This window comes from Temnothorax americanus, unplaced genomic scaffold (genome assembly GCF_048541705.1).
Source record: "Temnothorax americanus isolate GAGA-0224 unplaced genomic scaffold, ASM4854170v1 Scaffold29, whole genome shotgun sequence".
In the NCBI taxonomy this organism is placed as follows: domain Eukaryota; kingdom Metazoa; phylum Arthropoda; class Insecta; order Hymenoptera; family Formicidae; genus Temnothorax; species Temnothorax americanus.
Window position 1 is genome coordinate 2,430,576 of NW_027509432.1, and position 23,858 is coordinate 2,454,433.

Genomic DNA, 23,858 nt, shown 5'->3' on the forward strand with positions numbered 1-23,858 from the left:
AGGCTACCTCATAGCACAGCTTCATTTCTTCATCTGCAGGATCGATCGGTCGCGAGTCCCAGCAGATTCCTGCCGAGGACATCCGGTACAACCGACGAATGCGCGTGCGGCATGCATATCCGAGTAATATACTGCGAATTGTTGCGGGCGGTAGGCAAAAGGCAATCGCGCGCCGGTGCTTCGCTTGATTAATTTTAACGAAGGATAGGAACCAATCCATCGCGCACCGACGACAGCGGCGGCGGCGGTGCATGGCGGCGTCGACCGGTCGAAGATCGATGAACTACGAGCGGGTGTCCGTCTGGGCTCGCCGAGATATAACAATTCCAGCTGTCAGTCGCATCCCACACGCTCGAATAGATTCGAGCTCCGGAAGAGGAGAGGACGGTACCACCGGAGCGTATGTCAAAGACAAAACAAAAGGAGCGGGCGGAAGAGGGTCGGTCGATTCGCTGTCTCCTTTCTGTTTTCATTCTCCGCCCCATCCGGATTTCGTACCCCCACGGAACCCCCTCGTAGCACAGACCGTCCGCAGTGGCGGATTCGCCCAATGTCCCTCCGGCTATCAAAAACGTGTAATTCTCAATTCTCTATTTTCACCAAAACGTGCAGCCGTTTGCTGACTTTATCAAAAACATGCAATAATTGGAAAATAAACTATTTGCCGCTTTACTCTTTTTCGATTAATAAAAACCAAATGGTACTAAAAAATATGTATTAAAAACAATGAAATAATTGGATTATCTTGGAGCAAGAGGATCCTAAATGTTTCCTAACGGGTATGACTAATTGTGCGGGCTTTGAAATTCGTTAAATACATCATTCGAACAAATTTCCTTGGAAATATCGTCGGGATTTCAAGATCGCGACATTACGATTTCGGTATCGATGTTGCGCGACGCGACGTTGCGGTTAAATATCTGCCAAGCGAAGACGCGCGACCCACCTAAATCTACCATTTTTAACGGAACGTACTTGACGCGGGGTAACAGGTGTCGCAGAAATGTGCGCTGCGGATAGTTCGGATATATCGCGATTTATTAAAAGATAAACTTTGATGTGTAACGATTCGATCGATCATTCCGCTCGACGTAATGTCATCGATTTCTTCGCGACGAACGGCGTTGATAGTCGTCGTCTTTTTGCGGCTGAGAATTGTGAGCGTTAATTCTCGAAGGTCCGAGTAAGATCCAAGATAAATTCCGAGAAAGGCGTATGTGTAGAAAATAATAAAAATAATAGAAGATTATATATCTTGAAAATATATCATATACTTTATAAATAAAACGTAATTAAGACTTAGAACAAATCAGATATAATTTTGAAAAACATTTATTATAAAAAAAAGTAATACTGCTTATCGGAACCCACACTCCCTCCAACAAAGATTTTCGAATTTGTTGAAGAAGAATCCGAGGAAATTAAATTCTACAGATATATATATATATATATATATATATATATATATATATAAAGATGTATATGCATATATATTGTAAAGTGACATTTTTATCGCGTCTTCCCGCATCATTTTGCACACCTACTACTCCCGAAAGATTATTCGAGGGAAATTCCTGTTCAGTCGCGACGAATAAAGTCGCGCTTTTGGTAAGAATACCAGTTCTTTTTTTTATCTTTTCTTCAAGGTTCACCAAACGTTTTCGCGTGGAGGTATCGTGTTACTCTGGTTAGTCCGGGGATGGATCCTTCCCATTTGTCCCCGACACGTCGTTATTTGTTCCATCTCTTGGGTCTGGCGAGGAGATCTCCCTTTTCGCCTTGCAGGAAGCCGTCGCCCGCAGTCGACGCCGCAAATATTAATCCGCGAAGAAATTCGCCGCGGAGTGTGCCGACCCTGGTCCTCTTCCTCATTCCTCCTACCATCAGCCGCCTCTCAACCCCACGCTCGCGTGCGCGTTTATCCTCCTACCCTCCTCTGGATTGAGCGCACGCAATTTATGACCCTGGTACCTTATCTTCTGCACGCTTTCGGATAAAACGGTAGACGCAGTGGCGTAAACAGATGAGGGTGCACTCGGAACGCTCAGCATTTAATCCTCTTATCCGAACTACTTTTATTTCGTGTTTAAAACCCGATGTGGATTGTCAACAATGTTCTTAGATGTTCTTAGATCTTCTCAATTCTCTCTTTTTTTTTAGAAATATTTTATTTTATATAATACGTTAGGGAATAAAATATATATTCAGTTAATATTATATTAAAACGCATGGCATTCATTTGAATTCAAATATGTCAAGCGTGTATGAGAAAAAGACAGAGGAGTTAATTCTTCTTTCGAATGAAAAATAATATAAATACATCTCAATTGAAGTTTTTAAAATAATGTTTAGACATATTAATCGAGAATTCCAACCCATTGTTTCCTATGAATGCCGACTTGACGTCATCGCCGAGCAGTCCAAGTCCACATCCAATAAAATTCTGTGACATTCCCGGCGATGCCGAATGACGCACTCCGAAAAAATGACGGAATAGAATAGAAAGGTTAGCCGACAAGAGAAATTGCCGCGAATGAGACGTGGAATTTCACGGGCAGGCTCGTTTCCTATTCGGCGCGATCCGCGCGCGCGCGTCAGCGCCTTATCTGCTGGTATCAATTAGGCTCTTCGATGACGGTGCCCCTCTGGTCGGTGCATTCCAACGGCCCTTTCATCGTCGCCTTTGCCCATTCCCCCGAGACGGTTTCGCCATTGCCCTTCGACCTTCGGCTCCTCGGCTATCGGCTCGCTTCCGGCCGATTGGTTTTTCTAAGAGAGAATATTTTCGGCGAGCTTGGCGTTCCAGGTCGGCGCGGTCGGCACGCGACCACCCCCGCGCGCGATAGCGTTTACGGCGGTTCTCCACAACGCAGGGCACTTCCGACGATCGTCTTCTCGTTTCTGACGCGAGGTTCGATGTTCGGGAGACCGTGAAATATGGAATTCGACGGGGTTTTTTTGTAGATCGCCGATAGAACGACGCGGGGAGCTTCATGTGGCAACGCGAAGTAAGGATATTTTAGATTGGAGTATTTGCGATGGATATTATAAAATAGTAGATATTGACTCGATATCGAAGCCTCTGACTTCCAGCAGTTAAAACTGGAATAACAGAATCATCGTATCGATATTTAAATAAATTTAAATCATATTGCACGTAACGTAACGTCAAGAATTATTTTTATCCTTATTTTTTGAACAACGAGACTATATTATTGTTACATATTTAACTATTATTAGTCAGAAGCAAAATAGCACTGTCTTATAAAGAATTGAAGAATAATTAGGTGTTGAATAATCAACGCGGATAACATCTCCCCGATAATTTTCACCTGCGTCTCGCTCGTAAATCGTGAACATCCATATTTCATCGCGTTTTCGATGACGGGACACAAGCGTAACATCGTCGACAATATTTCGCACGTATCCTACGCTCGCCGTTAAGTTTGGAAAGTATCGGAATGGTACCTGGGGATGAATTATAGCCGCGACTAGACCGGATTATTCTATTACGGCCGGTCGCGCGGCGAAGACAAACGCGTTGTAAGGCGGCCAAGAGATGCTTGTAACGTGCTGTAACATGCGGATTTTAAATGGCACGTTCGCTCCGCGAACACGTGCGGTTACGTCGACTTGGCGCGACACGGCCGGCAATCTCCTTGCAATTCCGAGGGGGTGCCTGCAACCACCTACCCACCCATCTGCACACCGGAGTGCGCCACCGTGAAATATTGGTTGGTGAACTGGCGCTGGTAGGTCGCGCGAACCTGGCGAAGAAGAAAAGGCCCGGACGGTCGAGAGAGAGAGAGAGAGAGAGAGAGAGAGAGAGAGAGAGAGAGAGAGAGAGAGAGAGAGAGAGAGAGAGAGAGAGAGAGAGAGAGAGAGAGAGAGAGAGAGAGAGAGAGAGAGAGAGAGAGAGAGAGAGGAGGAAACGGGAGGCGAAAGTTTCACGTGCGTGTTGGAAATTTGAATAAACAGACGGTACGTGCCCGGTTTAAAAACGGCCTCGTTTCTCTCGCGAGAGAAGAACGGGGCACCGAGTTACGCGCGCCCCCGGGCCCCGGCGAGCGCTCCCGCAAACGTCACCTTAATCTCCGTGATCCCGACATCGCGAGTATCCCGCAAACGATCTCATCGCGGCGAAAATGAATCTACGTAACGATGTATGTGCGCCAATGATTGCGTTTGCCGAACGGAAAAACGTAATTCGTATACCTATACCCCACAATCGAAAATCGAAAAAATTACTCTTCCTCTATTCTTCTAATAACCTCTCGTTCGATTTTTCAAGCTTCAACGTTAAATATTTCGATCAGGCTTTTTACCGCGTTTCCGATTTGTCTGAACTGAAAATTAAGTCACGCCAGTTGAAAATTATAGACAGCTCTCGATAGTTTCGCGAGGAAGAGATTACTTCGGTTCTCTAGGATAAAGATTGCGTTCGCGTCGAAAATCGGATTAAAGCACGTCGGAAGGTACGAGGAGCGAGCGGTTGGGCGCAACAAGTAACCGGACGATGCGCTCGTCCGCCCGTTCGTGTTGCATCGTGAAAAAAAATGCCAGACGTATTTATCGTCCGGTAGAAATGCTTTTTGATTTATATGACGTACGTCAAACGGAGCGCGAAATTTTCCGGTCTCGTTCTCCGCGCGCGCTCGCGCGCGCCCGTTTCACGAAGATTTACCCACCGCGTGCCCATCAGACAGACGCAGACGGGACGATAAGTTCTTCTACACCGGCTCCGTTTCTCAAACGTGACAATGACGAATAACGCACGCGAAAATCGCGCCGTGCGAGATATTAAGTAAACGAGCGATGCCCATTGTACGTCGCGTACGAGTATTATTGTAAGTAACACGTTTCTCACTGTTTTTCATGCGTCGAGACGCAGTTTATCGTTAAGAAACTCATTGGACTCACTTTGTTATTAAAACTTTATTATAACGACATGTATCTTCCTCACTTGGATATCGAAGACATTGTGTGCATTCCTATTTTATTATATTTATTAAATTTATTTCGTTATTTTTTTTTTCTCTCTCTCTCTCTCTCTCCTTTACGTTTCGTTTCATTGTTTATCATTTCGATGTAAGACACGGCTATCGCTGTACTTTACAACGACACATCTTTCGTGAACGTACAGTTGTTGCCGTCTCGACCTGAAATAAATTCTTATGCCGCGTCTACGATCGTAAAAATTTTGTGTACGTTTTACGCCGATACACCGCGGCGCGAAACGTGGTTCGGGATAACCGAGAGGGATCAACGATTGAAGGGGAAAACAACGGGTTATTACGCCACGCGCGGATCACGTATGATACTTTCGCGGACGACGCGCCATATAGCGATATTCGACGTCTGTATATAGCGGCGGTATTATTAGATCGCTCTCGCGCCGTAAAACGAAAGACTTTCCGAAAAAAAAAAATGCAATTTCCCTGGAATTTTCATCATTTTCGACGGTAAAGTCGCTAAAGTCTCTTGACCTGGAAGCTTCAGAAAACAGCGATTACCTACGATTCCATCTGCTCCGTTAGATAGCTATTAGAGAGCGGCTTTATTTTCTAGGAGAACGAGGGCTTTGCTTGCCGCGAAAAGCGCAGTCTCGCTCTTCGCGTGCAACGTTCTCATTATATATTTACTGCTAAACGCGGCCGTCTATTTCGCATTGGACATTTGCATCGGGACGTTCACGATAAATAAATAATAGGGTCCGAGATTAGAGGTTGCCGCGCGTCGATGAGAGAGAAAGAGAATGGACGGAAAACAGAGAGAGAGAGAGAGAGAGAGAGAGAGAGAGAGAGAGAGAGAGAGAGAGAGAGAGAGAGAGAGAGAGAGAGAGAGAGAGAGAGAGAGAGAGAAACTGCGAGTTATCGGAAAGCGATACGTAATTAGATACGTTTGTGATCTAAAAGCATTTTACTCAGCCTCCCGCTATCTTCGCATGGCTTAGCGCGAGGCGGGATGTGTGTAGCGCAATGTTACGACGTTTCTTGAAACTCGTACGAACGCCAGTCCGAGCCTTCAACCTCGGGACTTTAACGCGTCGAACGTTCAGCTGACGATTTCGCACGGAACAATGCGATCGCCCGGTGGCTATCAGAAGAGCCACACTAATTAATAATGCTTCGCACTGTGTTGCGCGCGCGCATCGCCAACAAAACACAGTGCCGCGCATTCCTCAACACCGAGCATTACCGAAGAGCCCATGTTCACGTACACCACCATGCCACTTCTCCTCCCCGCTCCCCCTCACTCCGGTAGCGTCCCGATGCAAATGTCCAATGCGGACTCTAATTCCAGCGTCCGGCCGACGTGAAATTCAAATGAATTAATTAATAACGCGGGCCACGGCCGGCGCGCCCATTTCCGGTTTTCACTTTATCTCTCCCTCTCCCCCTCTTTCTCTCCTCCCCGTCTCTCGTTTTCTGGGATTTTGAATCGGCCGTCCACTGTCGAACCATTTATCCGTACAGCTGGCTGTCCTTCCGCGAGCAATTTTCCCGAAATGTACGTTCCCTCACCGATCAAAAAATACTTCATAATTTTCTGTCGCCCATCGACGCTCGACGTTTCACACGCGACGCGCAGATTTGCGAGATTTCGACATCGCACGAAAAGGACGGACGATATACTAATTCGCGCTTCGATTGGCGAGCCGTCGGCAGAACGTTAAAATAGCGATAACGTGTTGAAATGATAAAAAGTTACCTCAAAATTTTCGAGAGTAATAAGAGAAAGAGCTTTTATATAAGCTTTATTAGAAATAATGTTGTATTTCTGATGAATAAATAAATTTATGTTGATTCAAATGAATATTCCGCACTTGTTACATTGAAAACACGTGAAACGTAAACACGTTTCATCATAGCTTGCGCAACAAAACATTTTAAATTGGCACAAGGAAATAAACCTTCATGTTATTGTAAGACACTCCTCCTCGACGGAAAACCGGGTAGTACGGGCTAAGAACGGATAAAAATTCAATTCAATTCTCAACGAATCCGATCCACAATTCTTTTTATCATCCTTTTCACCCGTCCGCGCCGTCGCATTACCGATTCAGTAACGCGCCCGTTTCCGCCGGCGAAACAAATGAATTTCAATTTATGATTCAATTTTCGAAGCATCCCAAACGTCCCAGTGGCTCTCAGTGAACTTCATACAAGCTGAAACGTCGATATAAATGAAAATCCGACACGTCCGTTGAAAATTATAGAAAGATATTCCTCTTCATACTTGAACGTTGTATGCCAACACAGTCAGAATACCTGATAATATACAAAACAATTTACTTTTTATTCATTAGATGCATTATCCTGCATAAATATAACATAATACAGAGTGTTCTAAAAGAGAGTTCCATCCTATTAACCACGCACGTTTTACAACACCATCGGATGTACATACTTTGAGAAGTCGAACAAGAAGACGAATAAGTGACGGAAATTTTCCGTGAAGAAAATTCTCCGTGGTTTAAGATCTCGTCGAATCGATCTTATCCCACAAACGCATCTGTGCCCCAATTCCCGGAATTATTCTGAAAATCTAGATCCGCTCGGCTCACACGCCTCTATCCGGCCTGTCTGCCTCTATCGCGTCCTTTCTTCCCTTGCCGTCCGTCTTTATTCCCTCGTCTGCCCAGCACAAGACCACTCTACTTGCCTCGTTCCTCGCTCCTCGCGAGACTCCTGAATTAAGGTCCCGGACACACACTTTTTCGTAACAGTAACAGTAGGATTTCGACCAATCGTGTTACTCGATTCGGGAACGTATGGCCGTACGTTTTCGAATCGAGCAACGCGATTGGTCGAAATCCTACTGTTACGTTTTACGGAAAGTGTGTGTGGCCAGCTTAAGCCGTTCGTCTCGTTTCCGAAGCAATCCGGCGGGAAGGCAAATTTTCGTTCAGAATTGCACCCGCTTTAATTACATTAAAAATTCCTCTTACAATTAATCAAGAATCCTTGCCCCGGGAGAGCGAATCTAAAATAACATTTATATGCAACACGTCGAATTAATTGCCTCTCCCGCAAAAAAAAATATACTCACAAAAAAATTTCCGCATACTTTTTTATCTGCAATATATTCTCAATTTGGCTGACAAACTACTACAGTTGTAATATTTGTTTCCAATCCACGACTGTTTTCGTTCGATTGGCGCGCGCGATGCGTTTCAGTGAATCTTGCCAGCCTTTGATTTAATCGCGTTGCGTCGCGGCGTTTCGCCGAAATATAAATTAGATCGTAAACCGTAGAATTGATTCGGCCAGATGTTTGACACGGCACACGCACAGCAGCCATTAGCGCCCCGCGGCGAGGCGGAATTGCGTTTTAATTCGTTCAACGCACGGCGTAACGCGCGTGCCGCGTTGACGATCGACACGGCTAATAAAGTTCAATTCTGTCGCGAGGTCCCGGACACCCCCTCTTGCCGGAAACTGGGCCATCAAAGAGTGCAAATTGCGCGTTTTCCGCTCGACGAGGCGAGGAGGCTCGGTGAGCTACATGTACGCGAGAACGCTTTTATTTAATTCCACTACTCCAAATTAATTTATCAAAAACTGTATCACTTGTGCGTTCTGCAACAAAGACAAAAATTTATTATGACTTTTATTCAGCAACGCTTATATATCTCGAGCACTTTTTTCCTCTCTCTACTCGGAACCCGTAATAATCTTCATTCTCCGCTTGTACTTAGTTTCTCATTCTCTATTAGGGTTCTCGGCAATCCGACCAGTTTTCGACCGGCGTATATCAACTGACGGTTCCGCCGTATTTCATTCCTCCGTATATAAGCGAGAAAGATCTCTAACGAGGAGAGCGACGAGGAAACCCCGGCATTCGCCCTCGCCTCTCTCCTCGATCGAACACATTCGTCCCGCGGCGCCACGCCAGCGGGGCACAAATTGATGATGGTGAAGGAGGAAGAAACATGGACGGAATGTACCGGGGCTAATTAGCGGAGCGCAGGGGCACCGCATTTGTCCTCGTTACCCGAGGATATTAAGTAATAAGAAAGAATAAGGATCCCCGGCGATATTGCCCGAGCGCGATACGTGACTTCGCCGACTGTTGGCGATATACGGCCGTCGCGCTTAAACGAGAAATAATTGCCGCGGGAAAACTCTCGCGCCAGGAATCTTCGAGGAGTATTCGCGTCACGCGATGACGCCACGTCGTTCTGACCTTTTGAAGCGAACCGCGAGGGTACATACCCCGAAAACAGAACTTTAAGAAACTTTGTTGAAGTTCAAACTTCTGCATCAATGGCGCAGATTTTGAGAAAGGTAATAGAAAAAAGACGGAAAAAGAAAGAAAGTACTTTTGGAACTTTAGATATAAATTATACCATTTCCACACACATAAAATAACACACATGCTTCTAGGCTTGAAAAATCAAAATTTAATCGCGCTAATATACGAATATATACTTCACTAGCATTATTTAAAATAATTTTTACCATATCCCGAGGCGTTTAGAATTTATGGCATATATAGAAAATGCTACGAGATTTACACTCAAGATAGACATCATACAATATATATATATATATATATATATATATATATATATATATATATTTGTTTTTTCTTAATACAAAGAATTAATTTTTAATAAAAAATGTTATTATTCTTCGAAATATAGCAAGAAACAGTAGAATTTAATATATAAACCTATAGTTAGTTTACGGTGAGGGATTAATACATGTTATACTATTTTTCACTATGATGTATCTGTTCAACGTATCCATAGCTTCTGGCGTTTCGCAAATTGTGGCCGTGGAAAATGACGGGATTAATTTCACGGTAGTTTGGAGGTCGGACTTGAGGTAAAAGGCGGCACGGAACTCCGTCGCGATTACATTCGTCGCTGGCCGGATCTAAAACCGGATCGCGCGCGCGGACGCGTATTTAATAAACAATAGAGCGCGCGCAGAAGGAGGAGGTGCAATTGCGAGTGCAACTGCAACTGGAGCGGAAGCTGCGAAGCGCACGGCTTCGCTTTGCGAAAACGAGAACTCAGTCGTGAAGAGGAAAACGTGGCGGACTGGTCGGCCCGTTGCTCTCCAGTTGTGGTTGCCGATCGGTTCGTACGTATACGCACAATATTGCGAGTGAGAGATCTAGGATAACCGAATTATTCCGCGAGAGTTGCGATTAAACGGATTTGCATTGGACCCGATACGTTGCGCTCGTCATAAGTAGATTATACACGGTACCTCGGATTTCAGGAGGCGGCAGGAACCTCTACCTTCTCGTTGCATCGATGTGCGTGGGCTTGCCGTGCGTGTGTGCTCGCGGGGAAACCGGGTGCATATTTTCCTGTCTAAATCTCCCCGCTCTTCTCCTCTTCTTCCTCTTTTCACCGAGAGTCCATGTCGTTAGACGTCATCGATATCCTTTTGTCCTCTGCGACAGGATTATCCAAAGGGGGATCATCTCAATGAATTTGTATGCGCGAATCGTCGACGTTAATGGTACCTTTCCCTATTTCGTGCATGGAAGAATATAAGTATTACTTGAAAATTGCTTTTGTCAGGTTAAAAGAAATTATTTATATTCATTAATTATTAATTTATTTCACAATCAATAGAAACTACATATTAAATTATACGTTTCTTATATGTATATGTAACAGTTCTAATTGACATTATCGTGATACAATAAATGTAAGCTGCAGACTCATCTAGCATTAAAATAATATATTTTAATTTATATTGTATTAAAAAATATTGATTTAATATTTATTATAATTTATAGTCATATTAATCATATTATCGTAAGAGTTAAATAAATGGAAAATGTGCCAATATACGGTCGAGCTGGATCTTTTATGCCTATATAATTATGTTATTGATTATGATTTAGATTAAAGCTATTAATTCTAGTTTGTATCTTATTAATGATTAAACGAAACTTATGTCTTATCGTGAATATACAGGTAGAAATAAACGTGATGTGAAATGAAAATGATGTTCATCGAGCTACTTCTTTAAAACATAGATGTGCAAGATTAATGTACAAGGTATATTGATTAAATGTCATTACTATAGCACTTCCCAAGCTTTCATCGTGCGATGGCATTCTCATTAAATTAATGTACATGTATGGACAATTAATAATATGCACTTAAGGTACATTCTCTCATTTTATAATCATCACGTGTTAAAAGCATCATGATCTCGTCAGGAACTTCTTTCCATCAAGAGTATTATTAAAAATTTCGATTATATAGCGTGATAAAGACACAAGGTTCGCATATCATGTAAAATAATTATTTTTGTGACACGCACGTAACTGTACACACGTTATATAACCGCCGAGTAAATACGCTTATTTACTCAAAGAAAACTTGATCGGGCTCAGATTGGCATGCGTTTCGTTTCAGTTAATTCCCCGCCCCCTCTCTGTCGCCCGGGCTTTCCGCTGATGTCAATTTAGACTGTCAACGACAGTTTTATCCCACGCGCGAAATACGAGCTTATGACGTCAGTTCAGATTCGACGAACGCGAAGTGGCGTGCATGACAGCGTGATCGATAGAGCGACCTATCTTCCCGATGTGTAACCTACGCAAACTTTCTCTTTCAATTACAATGAAACCTTCGACCTTATCTGCTACCACCGCGCTGCGATGGATAGCTGCGTCGACCAGCGCACACATCTCGATCCCGGTAGTTCTTTCGGATGACTCGGTCTTCTCGGTTAATGTTTAATCGGGCCAACTGCCAATCGTGATTGAGAAACAGACGGACGAAGATGGAACGAGACACGATAAATAATGACGGAGATGTCGAAAGGATCGAAGGAGATCCCGAGAAAACAGGCTGAGGACACGGTTTTCACGGAGAGACATCCGAAAAAAACTTTCCGTCGACTCTGAAAATATTTGGCGCACCAGGATTCTTACTTTACGTGCGATTCCTTGTGATCTCAATATCCTCTTCCTCTGTTCAATGACAATGACGTGAATTTTCTATAAGATCGAACACAGAAGAAATTTCCCGCCAATGTACTTTTCTTTGAAGATTTCTATTTGATATAATCAATGTGATATATCTTAAGAATTACAAGATATTAATTATTTTCTCACGATCAATTTGACCTTTTTTTAACATAATAATTTTTTCACGACTTGCTTTTTTCATACCCACATGCTCTAATCCCTCGTGTCCTGCAATACCTTTAAAAAAACACATCGCCAACTTTTGGCTCTTTATAGTCTCTCTCTCTCTCTCTCTCTCTCTCTCTCTCTCTCTCTCTCTCTCTCTCTCTCTCTCTCTCTCTCTCTCTCTCTCTGTTAACGGTTCCCGCACTCAAGAGATAATAAACCGTTTTCAACTCTCGTCCCTTTCGAAGCGGCTGCGTTCGCGAGACAATGAATTCTAAAATACGTACACATTACTTTTGCTCCAACGGTTAGTCGTTCAATTGTTCATTATTCTTTCTGTCACTTTGTCACTCTCTGCTCTGCGAGAGGGGGGAAAACTAAAGTGCAACCGCTATAATTTGTCGACCGCGTCAGCGCGTAGTTAATCTGATTTTTTAGAAAGCATTTTATATTCTGATTAACGACAAAATAATATTAACTAGCCTATATGATGTATGATTAATTTTAAAAACATCGTCCTTTTCAAAATAATTAAGATAATTATAGAAAAATGTGTAACACATTTTTTTTTCTAATCTGTGACTTATCGTATTATGGATTGATTATTAAGAGAAGAGAAAATCTCGGAGAACCGTCTCGATATATTCCATTATGCAACCGTCGCTTCTCTTCGGTGTGCTTCTGCGGACATTATGCAATTTAAATTTAAAAGCTGATCCTCCAAAGCGTCTGCATTAAAATTCGTTTAGCTTAAACGAGTCGATTGCGAATGCTACGTGCGTCTAACGCATCGTTGAAGATAAAACGATTACTCGAGGGAGGAGTGTAAGCCGATGTACTCCTCTTCATTTTCGCGAATCGCTTAAAAGTGTGCAATCCGAAGAGATAAAAAGAGAACTGCAAAAGAAGTGACAGTGTTACGGTAAGCACGTTTCGATTTACACGTTATAGTAGCGCCATGAAAAATTGTACAGATTTAATCACAGAAATTTACATCGCCGTTACATAGATAAATTATCACTGTGTATCGCGGACGTGAATGCTCTGTAAACAACAAAACGACATGTAATATAAAAATTCTCTTCTTTCTTTTTGCAAGAAGAGAGAGAGAGAAAGAGAGAGAAAGAGAGAGAAAAAAAAAGGAAGAGATGGTAACTCATGTTATACAATTGACTCCGATTGCATTTTTGTTCGACAGTTAGTTCAATCAAAACCGTATTGTATTCAGTTTTTGAAGCGTAGCATAAATTTTTTATCAGTAAAAATCACATTTAACAGGAATAGAGAAACATTTGCTGCACAGTACAGACCGCTTCACTTGTCATACATAATAAAAGTCCTGGATATTCTATGCCGAATATTATTAGCTCGATGAAATCTGAAATTTAGTCGCGTTTATATTAACCACAATGCATGATTCACCACTGGTGAATGTCACGTTACACTTCACTTGTAGGTTATTGTGTTGATTGTTTCTCACTTTTCTATAGTGATAGCAACACTATACAATTGCATAGAGTAACACAGGGAACATCATGAAAAGAAATAATATAACGGAATCTCTTTTTTCTGTTCCATATTAATGGAACGGCATTTCGCGTCTATTATATTTTTACAAAATCGTTCGCGACTCTTTATCTTGTAAAAGGCGCGGAATACTTTTCTACTGTGAAAAAGATCGCGATGAAATTCTCGTCCACTTTCGACGGAACCGAATCTCACGAGCGCAATAATGTTTCTTCGGTCTTGCAATATGTTTCAATTTGTCATGCCACTTTATCCGATCGGACGAGCGGGTACCGGGGCGGGGATATCCGGAAAATTATTTGGATGGGAAACGTACGGAGCGTACTCGGAAGACGTTCTTCCACACACCAAGAAAGGCCGACTCTTCCCGGGTCGCGACGGAGCTGCAGCACTTACGAGAATTATAATTTTCCTGATTCGGTGAAAGTCTCGTGACTATAAGCTTCGAAGGGAGCGTGCACACGCCCCTTCATCCGCCAGTTTTTCCACTCGGGTTTATCTTATTAGGAAGACTCTTGCCCTAAGCAAATCACGATTTGATGGAGATGAGTTGACGAAAACGTCGGAGAGTAGTAGCTGGTGAGTTTCCAACCGATTTTTTTAAGTCGACTGTCGAGCTACCGGCGAAGATACTGCTTCTCCCTACGGTACTTAAATTTATTAGGCGATACTGAGAAAAATAATAAATCCAAAGACAAATTTATAAGTTTTCTAAAGATTTAAATTCGTCGGTAAAGTAAATTTAAGAAATAAGTACATTTCAAAAGTAACACAATAGGAACATAATTCGTTTTGAAACACCAAAATTGAAACAAGTGCAACCAGAATAATTGCCTAATATATTTTTGCATATTTATTATTTACGCTTATTTTTAAAAAAATTATTTTAAAAAAGATAACGATCTCTTGAATTAAATGCAATAAATACGGACAGAAATATTAATAGTCCTTATAAAACTAATTTATAAATACGCGGTAATCTCATTAATCTCATATAATCTAGGATCCCCTTAATTATATCTCTCTTATTGTTATCTATCTTTTAATTGTCTCTCGTGTTTCACATATTTCGTTCTCGCATCTCGCGCTACTGCATTTATTCATACATGTGCGAAATGGGCGAATACTCGCGACATAATCTCACGAATGTTTTATCGCGCTGTTATTTACAAGAGACTGCAAATGTCGCGATACGTTGAAGCGGGATGAATTTTATTAAAATCATCGGTGGCTAAAGCGCTTTGCTTTAATATTTTCGCGTTGGCGCGTCGGCGCAGAGTGTGTTCTCATCGGGGAAGGCAGTTTCAGGGAGTAAACCTCTTTTTTTTATGCGCGTAATAGCACCCCATCGCATCGTCGGCGTGCCGACGGTCGCAGGTGCGAAGATGATAATATTCGTCTCTTACATAATACCGGTATCCTATAAAAATTCTAAGAACAGTTTCGCGTCCGGCGAAGAGACCATCCTCCGCGAGAAAAGAATCCCTTGAAGAAAATCTTGACCTCCGACTCGAACTTTTTATGTTTCTTTCTCTCGTTGTTCTCTCGTGTCGAATTATTTAAATTAGGGTGATAACATCAAACGAAACGCTTAGTACTTCCTATCTTTTAAGTATCCAGTCCCTCGAAATATCGGGGGGGAGGGGGTGGGAAAAGAGAAACGGAACAAGGAAGATACATGATATTGGCGTAAGTTACAACACTACGCCAGTATCGAAATTGTAGAATAAAATATAAAGTTACGGCGAAAAGATAAATTGCGACGCGACAATTGCGGCTTGTATATTTAATCGACGAATATATGAACCACGGTTGAAAATAACAAGTCGAGCACGAAACGCGATGATGTTCCCACGGGAACATTTCGACCATGGCCGTTTGTCGGCGCTAAAGTTATCCGCGTATTTACAGTCCTGATGCCCCACGTAAGCTTGTAAACGGTGCGGGGGCTTTGTCGTTTACGAGACAACGTCGTCGTTTCCCACTGGTTATTCGCAAAGAGAGAGCGGGCCCTCTTCCCACTCGGATAAAAATAATGGAGAGAAACGCGCCGGGAGAGTCATGATCGGGCAAGGGAGCAGATATTTGAAAATACAAGTGAAAGAAACTCAACGCAACGAGGGTACTTAAGTCATTCTTGGGGGAAGGGTGCCGTCGGGAAAGGGATCGCATATAAGAAAAATCTCTCCCTTCTTCGGCACTGCAATAAGGGGGAATTTTTAATGCCGCTGCACCTTCGTATAGCACCACTTCGACGTCTCTCTCGTAATGTCGCGCCACCGGCACTGCCTGCATCGTCCGCCTGCGATCGCGCCGAAGCTTTTTGCCACGCGGTTTTTTTTTATATTTTTCGACAAATTGGAATCGAGCACGAGAGACGGCAAGACGGCGAGTATCCGCGATCGAAGACGATTTCGCTTCGTTTTTATTTCGGCGCGGCTCTCGCTCGTTTCCTCGCACGAATCGCGAACTTTGTTTCACGCGTCCAAGCTTTTCCCACTTCCCCACTACTTAATCCTTTTTATTCCCGCCTCTGCCTAACGCGCGTGTTCGACGGACGAGCTCGAACCCCGTTCCGCTATTTTTGCAAGGTAACTCGACTCGCGGCGAGGAGAGAGAGATTAGCCGCGCCAAGCCGATTTGCGCGGTTCCTACAAATCCCGCGTTTAAATACCGCGAGGATTCGCGGCCGGTAACGGTTGAAATATTCGTCAGAAATGTACGGAACGTCCGAAGGAAAATGTTTCACACGATAGAGTTTTACATACGTCCGGAAGTTCGAAATCAATGTTGTCTTGGCTATATATAACGCGACGTTTATATATAATCCGACTTTCTAGTAATCTTTATCTCTAAACGAACCAACATTTTGAGGCAGACCGTACACTTAACGATTCACACGAAAAACCAAGAGAATTATGTATAACCGAAGAAAATTACTACGCGATTTTACGTTCAAGAAGAATCGTGACGGTTATTCATCTTATTTATATATCGAGGATCTCTTGATTACGCATCGCATCCTCCATTCGACGGTCGAGGTCACGAACACGCAAAATTGCTATTCATCTAATCTACATATCTCTATTTCCCGAAGATACCGCGTAGCAGCTACATACAGCTCCGGAAGTAAGTCCGAGCACGTCGATACACTAAAATCTCGATCTCATTGGCCATGGAAGAGAGCACAGATACGTCAGTAGATGCGGAGGATATCGATTTTTTTCTACCGGATGTTCCCAATTGCGTGTTCCTCAAATAGTTTCGGGATTACAAGAGAAGGACAGTCAGTGTTGCGGTTTGACACGCATTTCTCTGATCGTTGAATGAATCAATCCGCATCACGTTGAAAAGACGATATATTATTCTTTTAGTTAATTAGTTATAGTTAATTCCGAGTTAAAGCACAAAATGTTTATAAATCGAGGTAAATACGGAAAACTGACAAGAATGCACGTAAAATTACTTATACAAAAAATCGTTATTAAATTATTATCAAAAACTACCGTTTTAAAGCAGTTACTGAAGGATATTTTTTATTCTATTTTATATATAGTGAGGAAATAAAAAATAAATAATATACACGGAAGAGCCGTATAAAATCGGGATAAATGCAAGCCCGTCGCTTCACCGGTGACGTAAACAACGTTCACAGAGTCGCGCCCGCAACGTGAGTAATGCACCGCTCGCCACGGTCGGTGTAGTTGGATTGATGCGGGCTGTCGAGGATCACAGTCTATACGGTGAATACAAAGTATCAGGCAATACACAAACGAAGAGTTTCAGAAAGAAAGAGCGAAGAGACCCCACTCGCGGAGTCCTCCCGCGGTGGAAAGAGATCGGGCGCGCGCGCGAGCGTCGAGAGGACGTAGAATGGAGTTTACTCCGACGAATTCAATCTCCGTGTGAGAAAAGACGAGATCGTCGGCCCGATCGTCTATGCATGCGCCACGCGGGAAGTATATCCCGGAAAATGCGGGGCATCGCTCGTCGTCGTCGCACCGAGCTCCTCGTTGCTGCCGGGGGAAGAATCGACCTGCACTTAAGGACGATATCCTCGCGATTTGAAGGGACGTGGGATCTACTTCTCTCTCTCTCTCTCTCTCTCTCTCTCTCTCTCTCTCTCTCTCTCTCTCTCTCTCTCTCTCTCTCTCTCTCTCTCTCTCTCTTTCTCTCGATACTCGACAAGATCGTCGCGTCGGTTGTCCACGATCCCCCCTGAAATTATCTGCGTCCCGAGGAGCAGGCAACGATGAAATATAAAATAATCCTCTATACACGCTAGACAATTGGATTTGTGCGTGACAAACGCGATGGTAAATATTTAATTCGACGTTATGCGTACGTTGTTTAAAAGCCAATTTACATGCTTTTCGGTATTTCGTGAAAATTTGGAACTTGCAAAATTTAGAATTTCTGATTTCTATTTGAAATAGACTTACAGTTTTAATACAATTTTGAAAAAAAAAAAAATTAATAATAATACCTACATTTAAATATTCAAAAAAACGTTACAACGCGTTACGTAAATAAAATAAAATATATAATAACCAAATTAAAAAATTGTAAACATGCAATTATATGCATGTTGTTTATTTATATGTATATTACGTATATCGCTTCAGTATAAATATCATACATTTCACGTTTCTTACACCGAGCTTTCCCTATCCCGTTGTGCCTCGATTCTTGTCGATCGTCCCCAAAGTGCGTCGTGCGTCCCATGATTTATAGCGTCCCCCTATCGTTAGAAAACGATACGCGGCGTAACTCACCCCGGCGCGACGGCCCGCACGAAGATGAACCGAAATCGCGCAATTCATTAATGTATTTATCCGCGCATAATCTCCGCTCGCTCTCGCGTCCGGTTAAGATGATATACAAGCGGCGTGTATTTTAAGTCGCGGGGGAATAACGGGTGCCGCGCGTGCTGGCGTTGCGCGCTACGCGAGCTGCAGATGCATTTTGTTCGATTTGTTTGCCGAAGTTTGAAATATCTCCAGCCCGGAGCTCTCAATCTAGAAAATTTCTCGTTTGTTTCCATTATTTTGCGCACTAGGCGGTTTATTTTCCTACTGTGTACTGTAAATAAAATATATATATTTTTTAACTACAGATTCTGTTGATCTTTCTTAATAATACAAATTTTACTTTTTTCCATCCAATTGATATATAAATATTTCATTCGAAATGCAGAGAACACCTTTCTTTGTTATTATTCTATAATCCTTCCGATTTTTGTGAAATAATTGCCATTAGTTGATGAGATAAAATAAAATAAAGTTTCATGCAAATTCTACCGTAACTACTTAATTATTCGTCATTTGTTATAAAATAAAATTCGTAATTAGAAACGCTAGAATACTAATTTTCTACATCAGATCGAAACAAGCATTGAGCAAATGCGAATGTTGCTCATTTCTTAAACCAAGAGAGAGGATAGAAATATGGTATATTTTTCTGCGTGATCCCTTTATACACTAAAAAGCTGCGCAATGGCGTTCAACACACGAATCGATAAAATGCAAACGCGGGACGTAGAAAAAATAAAGCAACGTCGAGAGTAAAATACACTTCGATGCGCACGTTTTGCGTGATCCACGCTGGACGTGCTGTGTGTACTCTTTATTTACGTATACTCCGCGTATTACAAGTTTTTATGCCGGACGTTGTTATTTGCGTTGTAATAAAAAAGGCGGTATCGCGTTATTAAGATTACACTACACTTGTGAAATGTATATTATTTCGCGGCGCGCGTTTCCCGAAATTTACAACGTGAAGATCGTTTTTCAGCGTCCAGCTCGGTTTAACGTGATATGTCCTCGATGCGCGAAATATTTTAATCGTATTTTTATACATTTGTATGAAATTTATAGCCAATCCCTGGCGGCGCGCGGCACGAGACGTGTGCGAAATAACGACGCTATATACACCGATAATATGCTAGTCGCGATAATGAGATCGCGCAAAATTACGGACGTAAAGGCGAAGGTAATTAGACCATGCGACCGACAGAGAGAATTCTTCCGAACAATAAGCGAAGGAAGAAGTCAGACCGGGGATGCGCGATATCGTGGAGAAGCGCAGTGAAGAACTTTTATCTCTCTGCGAATGTGCGGCACGTTCCTTTCATAATGTGTCGCGGAATCATTGAAAGTTGCTGCTACTCGTGCAAGTAGAGAAGAACGGGGCTGGGGAAGAAAAGGGGAGGGGAGGGGAATATGAAAAGAGAAAGAAAGACACGTCTCTCAGGACCGAGAATATCGCCTCGTTGAAGCTTTGTTCGTTGCGAGATACACTCGGCATTTACTTACCGTCGTACGTCGGCTATTGTTAATTCGCTGAACAAACTTTTTCAATTGCAGGAGCAGCGTCGGTGCAACATAGAGGGCCAGCCACTCGCAACGGAGAATTGAAGTCTCGGAAGAATTCTCGATCGTACCCGGTCGAAAGTGGAAAAGCCATGGACCGGACTATCGGCGCATTGGGACATGAAGTTTGAACCGTTCCGCCTTCCTATTGCCCGGCTCGCCCGCCCGTCGTTTCGAACAATTGTGCAATTGATATTGATTCCCTTTCGTCCCGGAGAAAACGTCCGTCATTTACAAGCGATTTCCACCTGGGAAGAGCAGTGCGCTATAGAGCTTTAATCAGTCAGAAAGTCCGAATAATGTTAATCCCTCCCGAAACAATGGCTTAGAAAACCGGTGCGTAATTTCGAGATTTTAACGTAAAGAACACTCCTTGGCCTTCGCTAAAATAGGCAAAGAATAATCAAATTAAAAATATAAAACAAAAGCTAGAATAGATATTACAAATCCGAGGTATTTATAATAGCATTTGTATTGATTCATATTGTATCCGATTCGAGCAAAATCCGACGTTTTCGAATTATAAGTTTCGATACTTTATCTAAAGTAGTATTAAACAAGTTTTTTTTATTTAATATATATATATGTGTAAATTTTTTCGGCTCTACGAAGTCACTCGTAACAGCGATGATGGAAAAGCGATTTTTGAAGCCATCCGGCCGCGAGAGTTACGGGTTGGCGAGGCGGAAAAACGCGTTCCTGAAAAATGCGAAATGCGTCTGACGGAAACCACCTTTGCGCTCGTCAGATTTTCGTCATAATCCCGGAATCTCGCGGAGAGGTGAAGAGACGACTATGACGGAATGGGCCCGGCGAAAGGGGATCTGAAAGGCAGGGAAGAAAAACCGGAGGGTGAAGAAGCCATTGACATTGACTTTGTCCCGTTGGCGAAGTGAAAGAAGAAGAAGAAGAAGAAGAAGAAGATAAGGAAGGATGTGAAGAAAAATAAGAGAAGAATGAAAAATGTCATGGGGGAAAAAGACATCTTCGGAATAGATTGGAGAAGGGAAGAATTCATGAGGTGGTTAATTGCAACATGTTTTATAAATATCCAAATAAAAAAATAATGTTTAATTTAATGAATCAACACGGTCAAGATTATCCAATTTAATTAATCAGAAAGTACGTAGCAGAATTTTTTCTAGTAGTGCGTAAAATGTAAAATCCAACAAACTCTTTAATTCTCTCGTAAAGTGTGAACTATCGCTTTTGTAAACAATGGAGATTATTCATTGATTTCATGCTTTTAAGAGAATAGGTACATCGAAATTTCAGCGAAAGCGATATATCCGTCTACTTCGCCGATCTCTCGTGTGAGGTAAATTATTTTACCGAAATTGAAGATTACTTGAATATAAATCCACTCAAATAAAAATTGAAATCTTACGTTAAAAATAAAACACTAAATACGCGTAATATTCTTTTATAGTAAAGTCTTTTATAAAAACTCTTTAACGTAATGTCGAGTACATCGATAATTAATTACATCAGAGCGAATAACACTCAGCTATTCGCATCCATATGCATGCAGCAATAATATATGCCCTTTTTATTGTATATATCTGTACTGAATGAACTGCACTCTGTACTGGATCAACTTTACGACAATGCATACGATTTAAAGCGACGTACTTAAGCTTCAAAATCGAAAGTACAAAAGGATAGCGAAAGTGCTCGCGTTTGGAGTTTTGTCGTGTGAACCAGTTTCATCGAAAGTTCGTACGTGTCTCGATATGAAGTGTAGTCCCCGTGAGAAAATATTTAGATGCCCCGACACGAAAGCCGATATATCGATCGGAGTACACTTGAGAGGAGTTGTCAGTGACATGCTGCAACAATGAATTTAGGTAACAACAAATTTTTGACATTTCGGAAGTATTCAACGATTCGGAATACCTAGCTCGTTGGCTCGGTACTTCGCTAGTCCGCTTTTCTGATGTAAAAGTACATACTTTATAAGTATGTACTAAAAATGAAAACAATGTTAACTTAATACGGAATATTCGAGAATCTTCGGCATATATAGGACCTCGCTACGTTTAATAAAATGAGATTTCGGAGAAATTTCGTGCGGCATATTACGAGGAATGAAGTAATAACGCGCGTTCGCGGAAGGACAAACATTGCATATTATCCCAGTTTATCAACAATGCAATCTCGCAGCATACATACCGGAACATCGATCATACGCGGGCATTGTATCGAGAATGTATTGCAAAATGCAGCCGAGCGTGTCTCAAAGTGTATCGATAATTCAATGCCTATCCTGCAATACGCTCGAGATGAATTTGGCGACGTGACCGATGATCCATCATTCGTCGAGAATTCGATAAAGTGACCCATCATCCAGTCCGTAATAAACTTCGATGAAATTTATCTCGCGCCTAAATAACCCGTGTTCCAGTTCCTATGAGTGATTTCTTTGCGACCAACGTTAGAAATATATTAATACAGATGAAAGAGAGAAAGAGAGAGAGAGGGAGAAAGACAAACGCAAATGTACTTGGACTTCGTCTGTTATCATCGTCTTTTAGAAAGAATGTAAGATTATTATCTTATTATTATATTCGAAGATAAGCAATTGACGTCACTTATTAAATTTTTATTTAATAGCCGATACATTGTATTTTAAAAATCATATTTTTGCGATTTTAATAATACTATGTTAATTAATAAAAAAATGAATTCTAATCTTCTATATTCGTATGCAAAATGTTATTTTTCATATTTATGTGTGTGTATGTTCCCATATTAATTTTATTAAACGTATAAGTATATGAATTAATCGGCAGATAAATGCAAGTTCGATAGTATTCATCTCGAAACCTTAATCGAACGGGAAGCTTTATTTTCGCCTTCCCCTCCAGCGCGATGACCATTTTCTATAAATTACTTTCGGAGTTCGTGACGGAATGGCCTCTCCACCTTATCTTCCTCCTCTCCCGATTTACTTAAAACCCAGTCGCATAGCTTTCTGAACAATTACCCACGAAATCGGAGCGAAAGAGGAACGTCGAAGGGCAAATCGCTAAATGTCCCTCTTTTCGGGTGACAACGCGTAAAAGAGTGCTTTCGCAGAACGTAACCAGATGAACGGAGGAGGGGAGGGGGGCACAGATATCGAACAGAAAATTCAATTTTCAGTAAACATACGTGTGGGAGCTTAAAACCTTCTTACTGGAGTGTTTTGCGTACCGTTGCCTCCTGAATGTCTCGTTACTTTTCGAGTACGTATAATCTCGAATCACGTATACTTATTGATCGATCTTATATCCGGGGGATGAATTGTTCGTTCGCGCGCATCACACACGAGAAATTGCCGATATTATTATCGCACAATTTCGTGATGATATTGAGAGAGCGAGTTAGCAGTCTAATTGGCCTAACGGAGATATAGGTTTCGACGAAACTTGAGAGTTTACCTGTCCGCCTGTCTGTCTCGTTCCGCGGAATCGTTCCGAGCCATCGCGCGGTATTCGACACCTGATTGTGAATAGAAACGCCCCGAAACGCTGCAAATGGAGAATGAGATATCCCGCGGTGATGCGGATTCGACGTGGGTTTGTCCGCATGGTCCACGTATATAAAATAGAACGCGCGCGCGTGTGTTTTCGGTCTAAGCGCGCCGTCGGTTATAAATACGGACCTAAGAGCAACGACTGCACTCACGGCATATGAAATATTCCGGTGGCCCGGCTACGTGATATTCGCAAATGCACGGCATATTCCTTTGTATCTTTGTCTACAGGTGACACGGCTAAAGTGCACTTTTCTCCAAGCGGTGGCGAATGAAAAATGAGGGGGGCAGGGAGGGGACAGGAAGAGAGAGAGAGCAAGCGAGCGAGA

The 23,858-nt window shown here is 42.3% G+C and overlaps 2 long non-coding RNA genes across 2 annotated transcripts in view; one reads left to right on the plus strand and one right to left on the minus strand.

Annotated features, from left to right (window-relative positions):
• Positions 1-9,670: 9,670 nt before the first annotated feature.
• Positions 9,671-23,858, minus strand: part of LOC143899913 (uncharacterized) — a 200,390-nt gene continuing 186,202 nt past the window's right edge. Inside the window, exon 8 of the long non-coding RNA XR_013257632.1 lies at positions 9,671-10,491. This is a non-coding gene — a long non-coding RNA (uncharacterized LOC143899913). The remainder of the gene's footprint in view (positions 10,492-23,858) is intronic.
• On the plus strand, positions 12,061-22,624 carry LOC143899914 (uncharacterized). Its single transcript, XR_013257633.1, has 3 exons — positions 12,061-13,036; positions 20,007-20,348; positions 20,625-22,624. It is a non-coding gene; the product is annotated as an uncharacterized LOC143899914 (long non-coding RNA).